The following is a 9,480-nucleotide window of genomic DNA, read 5'->3' on the forward strand; positions in this document are numbered from 1 at the left end:
TTTGGCAGCGTTAAGTTGATGATTGGACTCGGTGATCTAAAAGGTCCCTTTCAATCTGGACGTTTCTATGATTCTAAATGATGAGTGAGCCCTTCGGGGTGTCCCTGCCCTGCTCCAGGCCTGGGCAGCCCTTCTCCTTGTCTCTGCTCCCTGAGTTGGGATGTCAGACCGTCGTACACTGGAAAATAACACCTTGGCCTTGATATTACCAATAAACTACAGGAATTTCGACCGGAAGAAACTACACAGGGCACTTACGTTCTGTTCTCCGCAACCTGGAGAAGACATGAAGGGAATCAACTCCTGATCCTCAAAGGTAACTGCAGGATAGCAAGGAACGTGGGTATAAACACTCATGATATAAACAGTCATCCCTCCAACAAATACAAATAACTGAAGGTGTCCTAAAAGGACACATAACATATTTAGACACCTAAGAGGAGGTTAAAAACCTCCTGGATTCACAAAACTTTTATCAGAAGCTTTAATGTCCAGGCTCACCCTCATCTGTTGCAACAATCCTTCCCATATATTTGTCCTGTATGATAACACTAATACCACATTGTTTCTGCTGAAAATACTTAAAAGGTGCTGTGCAAGCAAAAATGTCTCTTACTTGGTTAACAGGTAAATATACTGAGGTGGTCTTCAGCTTTTTTTTTCTGATTAAGGTCATGTAAGGTATCATGACTAGTTTTAGAAGAGATGTTAGCTGAGATTAACACAAAGGTTTAGGGACTTCTTTATAAGGAGTCCCCACTGGGACCAATAAAGATGTAATTGAAGTGCTAAAGGCCAGATTTTTTCAGTCTTTGGTTTCCCTTCCACAAAACCTCTCAGGATTTTCTCAGGGCGTTTCCTGATGACCAATTCAAGTGGCCCATTTCTGCTTTCATTTTTCAAAGCCCCATGATTTAGAGGGGTGTGACAAAAGAAGGGTACTTGCGCACACCAAGGGGCTTGGCATAAAGACCATGCTCAGCACTCTTTTTGGATAGATTAACACTACTAAGTTTTACCTCCACCCAAAAAATAAAAAGAAAGACTTTAAAAATTACTTTTGTTAAATGAAAACTACTAATGTCCTACAAGGAAGAAAATTCTGCTACAACAATGAGTGATACTCCTGAATATTTATTAGCATTAATTATATAAAAGGAACATTCAGGAGGAAGGAAGGATTCTGGCTTTTATGGTGGATGAACAGGAGACTTTTACTATGGCTTCGTGCGTATGGAGTAGATTAAACAGCAAGTAACTTTTAGCTAATTTTAGAAAAGTTTTTGTAGTAGGGTGAGATGAAAAGAACACTTCTATTGTGATGTTGTTTTGTCTATCTCGAAGTTACTGTCCTCATTGGCTGAAAGGGGAAGTGGAGCCCCAGACATCTATTTTGCATATTAAGCACATGATGGTGAGTGAAGAAGAGGAAAACAAAACTTTTTGTGCAAGGCTATCTCGCAACTTCCGTTATCTGATAGGTCAGCTAAGGCAAAAGTTGGAAGAGGAAGTTTCAGGAATTCATATGCAAAAGAATAGGAATGGATCTTCTTTCACAATTGCTGGAGTCCTAAAAGCAAATGTATAATATGGCAAATTCCCTTGACAAACCGAACTTCATGTTTACTTACTCTTAGCAAGTAAGTCTACTCTGACTCAGTACTTTCAGTAATTTTCAGTCACTGTTTCAAGCCAAAACCTTTTGGTTGATGTCAGATTTATATGTGAGATCTCAAGATGCTTCTCACATTCTTGTCCGTGTCCATTTTACTATTTAGACTCTCTCTAAGATGGGGTGTTTTAATGAAGGCACTTGACGAGCATTGTTTAGAGGGACTCCCGCACTGTGGATGTCCCCGTACTCATGACTGCAACTTCTTTCTTTCCCATCAATTGTTACTCAGTGTCTCAAGCCCTTTCAAGCTTTACGGCTGTTATTTCTCTTCTGTAATGCTTATTCTTAGGAAGGATAGTTGTTAAAGTGTACGTAATATTAGGTTGGGGGGGGGTTGATGTTCTTTTTCCCACCCTCCCTCTTTATTTGTTTCTTCAAACAGTCTTCTATACCAGCACATTGCAGCTAACCACTATTCAGATACTTTCTCCATGGAGAACTTCTACTAATGCCTGAGGTACCAGCAAGAATGTGAATGAAGACAACGCTTACAGCTCCTGCCACTTCAGATCCTCCTCTGTTGAGGACCTCTTCTCCTCCTGAGTTTCTGATTATAATGCTGAATGTGTGGTTGGTGGCTTACATCCATGTTTCCCCAGAGCTCTAGGTGTTGTCTTGTCAGATCACACCTTACAGGTATTCCCTAGTTAAATTCAGAAGTACACTGAATGTTGTTATCAGGTAGTCTCCTTTGGTGTTCTGAAGTTTCCATACATCTTATCATGGTAATGCTCTTCCTGTGGGGAATCCATAAGGTTTGGGAAGAGCTTCTGTGTAAGACAAAGACTCCAAAATGTTTATCTACAGATATTAATTATTATTTGGCCTCATTAGGACCTAAACCCAAGGAGGAGACATCAGCCCTGCTGCCTATTCAGAGCACACTCATGGCACTAGTACTGGGATGAGTTAATAGAAAATCCGTGCTGCCTCATGACCTATTAAGCAACACATTGGAAATAATAAACCAAATGAATTTGCAACCTTTAGTTTCTACATCATGTGACTCAGCTACGCATAATCATCATTTCAATTAATGTGAATATATGAACTCAGACACTAAGGAAAAAACAGTTCAGGACTCTACAGAAGTCCAAAAATACATAGGGTATCTTCTTTTCACGTAATATTTAAAACCTTAACAACCAATGCCACCAGTGTGGGATGGGAAGCTCACCTAGACCACTCAAGTTAATCGTAACATCCTAGAGCTAAAGGCAGTTGCACTATGTGGCAGGATTGTTTTTAAGTGTTATAGTACCATCTGTTCAGATTTCAACAGGCAACAGCACAATTAATTTTCATGTAAACCAATAAGAAAGAGGATGGTTTTTTTAAGAGGCTGTATTAGTTACAAATTAATTCTAGTTTTATTCCACTTCTTTGGTCTTCAAAGCACATTAAAAATCCCCTCAGTGGAAAATTCACATGTGATTGTGAATGTTTGAAGTATTAGGTCATTGAAGACCAAAGTGACAGGAACAGATCCATTCCCAATGTTAGAAAGAAACAAGAATGGCCAAAGCCAATGCCCTAGATTATCTTTTTTTTTTTACAGAGAGGATACAGACAAAGCATATTTCAATCCAGAAAATATCTAATTAAATCACTGCATCTAACAAGCTTTTATCTGCATTACCTAGAGTCTGAAAACCTTTTTAGCTTTTGATGTTCTTGATGTTCTCAGGTTGCAAGAATTTGCAGAGTGGCAGGGAAGAAAGGGAAAGGAAAGAGAACTTGCTGTGTGTTTTGCTGACCTATTTGTAACGTCCCTTATGTCTGGTGTTAAGAGCTGCTTCCAAGCATCCTGTAACTGCTAGGCTGTGGTGAGAATACTGAATTCTGTCACAAGGGGCATACCACTTCATTAACTACCACTGAAAACTTTACAGGTGCCTTTCCAGTTTACAGGTGCCCTCCCCAGAGTCCAGGCTGTGATCTGATTTGCTACACGGGCTGCCACGTAGCTCAAAAGGTTCTGGCTGCAACCGTGAAAAGTAGAGATTTCTATCTAGCTGTAGATGAAAAATTAGACTCTCTGTACAAAGCCGCTAGATCCCTATTCATATTCAAAGTAGAAGGGATTTTTACCAAGAATTTCCACACATCAATTTTTCCTATTATAGCTCTCATTGTAAGGAGATTTAAATAACAAACCTAGAAAATATCTGCCACGCTATATCACAGCAAGATCAAATCACTTCCTCAAAATTCATGGCAAGAAAACAATTGGAACTTTAGTTTCGATTTTTTTTAATTAAAAAAGAGCCAATTTTTGCAGCTGACAAAACTATTTCTTTATAAAAATTACCTTTTTCCACTCTGAGCACATTCCCAGGTTTTTTATTGTTCAGGAAGGGAAGTTGTTAGGTAGCAGAGGCAAAATGGATTGTTTTCCTGGTCATATGACTTGTATTTAGAAAGTAATGATTCTCATGTCTAAGTATACTGAAATAGGGCTTTAGCAGTTATTTTCTCTACTAAAATGTGAAGAAAAACATAAAAATTGCAACATATAGCAAAAAAAATAAAGGTTGGTCATGTCATCTTAAATCAGCCTTCTTTTGCATATGTGTCATGATATATTATTACACAACTACATGTGTGGACTGAAGTCTTTGCTCTGTGCAGTATATTGAAAATATACCAGATATTGAGGATTGGAAAATGAATGGTCAGTGGATGAGCTGTCATTTATTACACTTTTATTTCATTCTCAACATTCAGCATGTGGCCTCATGCCATTCATCACTTAAATGCATCACTCACCCCCACAGTTTGTATGGCTGTTGTCTATGACTGAGTACGGGCAGAGACATCGGTTACTGCAGGATGAGCTGAGGTGAAAAGTTACAGCTCTGCACTACCTGCCCGTGTCCCCACGTGTACTCTGTGGTAAATGACAGTGCCTAACCTCTGCCTTTAGCTACCTCCCCTGACCTCACCTACGCTCCCAAGTAAGCTGACGTGCACTCAAGCAGTCGCGTTACCTGTGATAGGCCATTCGCACACCCACAGCCGCTGAGGCAAGTGGTGTTACTATCTTCACATTACAGATGGGGAATTGAGGTACAGGGAGGAGGAATTAAAAATGAAGTCCTTTTCCACACCTGAACAGAGCAAGCAGGTTTGGTCTCGTCAAAATGTACAAACGCTGGGGAAGGATCATGCTCAGTGCTAATTACTTTTTCAGAGAATTTTAATTACCAGCCTTCAACATACTTCTGGGTTTTGAAGGTATGTAACTTGTCCAGATGTGACTGCCCTCTCACAAATACAGCAAAAAGTCATAGCCATGATTCGAACATAATTCCTCTTGGTTATATTAGTGCAGCTGTGCCAGTCAAAACACAAAGCCCCCTCTGAAAGTGGCCAGCTGCAGGTGATGAGTGAAGGTATGTGAACAGAACAGGAGATACTTCTTAGCTATGTTCTTCCTGGGATTTTGACGTAGGGACTTCCAGAGCCAGAGGTGGTGTCTTTGCATTTAAAAGGCTTTCAAAGGCCTTTTTTCTTTTAATTTCTTTAATAATGAATAGAATTTTTCAAAGCATACAGGTACAAGAGCATCTCAGCTAGAGAATTTGTAAAAGAGAGGCACAATTCTGTTTCCTTTGCCCAAACACACACTTGTTTTCCTCAGTATGCCTGAATGATTTATAAACTGAAAATTTTTAGAAAGCGTTAGAAATTATTAAACTGGAAATTATTGTTCCATAAACATCTAGCATGGAAACCATTAGGGTAAACTGACAGGAGTTTGAGGGGGACTTTTAAAAGAGCTCCATTTTAACATGAAATGATGAAAACTCTTAGCTCTAGCTAGGGGCCGTAAGAATGGGTACATAAGTACACACGAGGTGTGCGGGTGCAATGCAACAGACCCAGGCTGGAACACGCAGCCGACTCACGGCAGGGGTATTTGAAGGTAGAACACTGCTCATTTACACCCTGGAAAGGTTGCTCCTGTCTCCACTGTTGCATCCTCACTTCTACATCAAAATGAGACACACAAAGTTAGGCTGTGCTTGTATTCTTTCTCCCGACAGTATAAATCAATTGTATTATGAACACAGACGCACACACACACTCTTTCAGTCTTTCTGTTAATTGCTTTCCTTTTCTTCCATTACCCCTGTCTTTCTTTTTCTTTAATAAATCAGGATGAAACTTTTTCTGCAGTGTCTTCACTGTCTTATTTCCTTTCTCTGTACACAAATGACAGAGCTAACATATTATTCTTATAATGAGAACCAAAGCCAGCCCTCCTAGACGCTGACAGAATTATCACAGCTAGGAGACCAAAAGTGCCTAGTGACATTTAAAAAATAGCAAGTTTGAGAATAAAATGCCACTTGAGCATTTGGGTTGTTGAAAAGAACTCAAGATACTCAGAGTAATTCTCTAAAACAGCAGAGGTCTGCCTCTACTAAGAGGACGCAATTGGATGTAAAGAATGAAAGACCAATGGCATTTCTCTTCTTTCTTTTTTGATACATACTGAAGCTTGATAAGGTAAAACATTTGTGTGAAAATGTTTGCAAACAGGCATTTTTCAATAAAAAGATTTAAAGTAATTGAACCCTTTGGCTGCTCACCTCTATTATACCTGGCTCCTCTTGCAAATACTAATTTGATATTGAATATGTTTCTCCTTTTTCTTTCCCTTTTTGACAGTAGAACTGTGGAAGACAAGTTTAAAAGGTCGTATTTATCCTGAAGGCACCTAAGTTTGCATGCAGCATGTCTCCAGGAGGAGTTTTTTACTACGAAACTTTTATCTTCTGCATACATGCTCTCACTCCTGCAGGTGAAAACAGCAGCTCCCATGCAATATAACTGCCTGAGATCTTCCTAACCACTCTCGGCTGAAATGGCCCCTATAGGCTGTGAGAAGTTTTGAAAAGGAGGATAAGAGATACGAGCCTGACATAAAATTCAACAGGCTGCCAGCACAAAAGGCAAGCGCAGCTGGTGCTGGGTGGAAGGTCTTCTGTGTGCCAGTTTGGCAATTTCCTGGCTTAAATGTGAATTAGATGGGTTATTATTACATTAAATACATGGAGCTGTAAATGTGTAGATTGACTGGGCAAGCCTAATCTAATATGGAAGAAAGTGTATTTTAACAAACAGAGAGAGAAAAGAGCATTCTTCCTGACAGCAGCAATGGGTAATTCAACTGTTAGGAACCAAGTGCAGCTATCCACAATGATACTGCAAACGTACTACATATTTATGCATTAATTGTGTGCAGGAAAAAAATCATTATCAAGGGGATGCATGCAGTGAGATTTAGGAAGTATGTCACTCAGATATGAGGATTCCCACGATTGCCTGAGATGAATTAAAAAGACAAGAGAAGTCAAGTTCAGAAAATTTTATTCTGAGCGTATACACTTAATAATTGGCATTTGTTTTCACTGTTTTCAGTGGATATTTTATAGGTATGAAAATGCTGATGAACTAGATTTGCAATAAATAACATCATCAAGCCTACTGCTGGCCATTACCTATTCCATGATTTTTTAAATACGTTCCCTATTGCTTAGTCACACAGGCTATTTGGAAGCCACTGTCTGCAAGGATGCATTTGCAGTCTTTTAACCTTTAGACTTCTTCCCCTTTTCCCTCCTCCATGCTTGTTTTCTCTGGTATATGTTGTCCTTCCCTTGAATTTCCTGTTCATACGAATATTTCAGGAGATCACCTCATACCTACTTTATTCTACTCCAAACCCCTGTTTTTTCCATACAACTCACATAGCACTTGGCTACAAAGGTAGAAAAGTGTCATCTGCAGAAAAGATGTGCTGGGGATAGGAGTAATTTTAATGTTTTCTGTAGGATAAAAATCGACCCCTGAACTGAGTGCATTTAGCTTTTGTGATGAGCCTTTTCTCAGCTCTCTGTGCAAGTGTACATTCGAGGAAGCATTTCTCAGTTTGAAGCTGGTCCTGTTCTCTATGTGTATGTAGTGACCAGACTGTCTTGCACTTAAACTTTCTGGCAGACTCTGCCAGATACAAATATAAAACCATTTATGTGCAGACAGATGCTAGATCAGGATGTCTCTAAGCTCTATCTTCTTCAACATATGTGTCTATATGTGTTCCTATTCCCCTGCATGTGACACAGATCGGGGTAGAAGTGTATGTCCCAAATTCTTTGCACCAAATTTATACTTCCACTATAAAAGAAAATCACCAGGTGCATTTCAGTCATATCGTTACTCTGCTGTTGAGTGTCAGTGCTGCACATGCTCCTTTTGCAATTATGCAGAAATCAGTGACTTTACTTCTGGCATGCTTTCATACTCTTGCTTCTTTAATAATTTTTTGGAACAGAAATGGACACAAAGTCTCATAGAGGAAAACTCAGCACCTCCTTCCTTGGCAAAACAGAAACGGAACTGAACTACCCACCCTTACGGTACGGCAGCCTTGCGGTCTGTAGGACTTCCCATCCTTGGTTGGTAAAATCTCACTATTAAGAAAGAAACCACCTTATCTGGAGTTTTTAAGTTTCACTTTTGGGGTTTTTTTTTTTGTTTGTTTGCATTTGGTCAACACTTTCAGAGTTTGCTAGCGTCTTAGTCCTCATTTGTAGCGTGTGGCTTTGGTGGGCTGGTGGAATTGCGTTCAAGAGAGTCAAAGTTTTGTTTTGAGATGTGCGGGCAATAGCTACTTTTGCTTTTTAGTGCTGTCAGAATAAGGAGCAAAACTTTTTATAAATGCATCATGTTTTACCTACTTAATGTGCTTTTCTCTTTTAAAAAAGATTGTATGCATGTTTGTTTACACATAGCCATAAAATGTGTGTTTGTGTGACCGACACAGCATTATTTCTTTCATTTCATCACTTCCATGGTAGCAGTGGCCACAAGGATTGTGCTGGATTCCTCATGCTGGAGATACAGCCACTTCTGTTTGAGACTCCTCACCACTCTACCTTAGCAATCTCTCTGCTTACTTCAGCCCATGTACCCAGCAACACCATTCATATCTTTACACAAACTTCCCACCCGGTTCAGGAAGGCTTGCTAACTTTCTAACACTGTCAAAGAAGTAATTGCATTCAGTAGTAAAAGTCTGAATATTACTTGAGTGTCTTTAGTAGCTGTCTGATACATTTAACTGGATGCAGGGTTCCTATAGGGCTCTTCCCATCTATTGTTTTTCACTATAAGGACCATCCTGCTGATGTTTAATGAACATAGAATTTCTAAACAGGTTATTTGGAAGTGGCATTATTAGCCTTTTTAGCAGTGACAGCTGACACAAGGTGCACTCACCTCATGTAGCCCAGCTACGACAAATAATAGGAAAAACACCTTTGGACTTGGATGACAGGTGATTGATACTGTTAACTGATACTAGGTGAGTTTTACGGCAGGAGGATAATACTCAAAACATAAGCATAACCCACGTGGTTACTGAACTCAGATTAAACTGAGGGGAAAGGATGGTTTAGGGCTTGTTTTTTTCCTGTTGGGTAATCAGCATGACGGTCTTTGTCAGTTCAAAAAGGTCGTCCCTGAACCAGCTCTTATTTATGAGCTTGCCCGTGTCAGGAGACTCGCCAGCTTACCGGGGTCGCCGGCTTCTAGGAAAGGACTGACAATTAACACGTAATGACTGTTCACGTTTATTATCAGAAGCAAAGCTGAGACGGTGCAGATACCACAAACGGCAAACTCAGAGCAACGCTATGACTTTCTACAGGTCTTCAAAAACATAGTTGGTTGGTAACAAAATGCAAACTTGTTGGGTTTTTTTAACCGATAGCGTGCAAGGGGGAACCTGGTGT

The sequence above is a fragment of the Numenius arquata genome, chromosome 6 (assembly GCF_964106895.1).
Source record: "Numenius arquata chromosome 6, bNumArq3.hap1.1, whole genome shotgun sequence".
Classification (NCBI taxonomy): Eukaryota; Metazoa; Chordata; class Aves; order Charadriiformes; family Scolopacidae; genus Numenius; species Numenius arquata.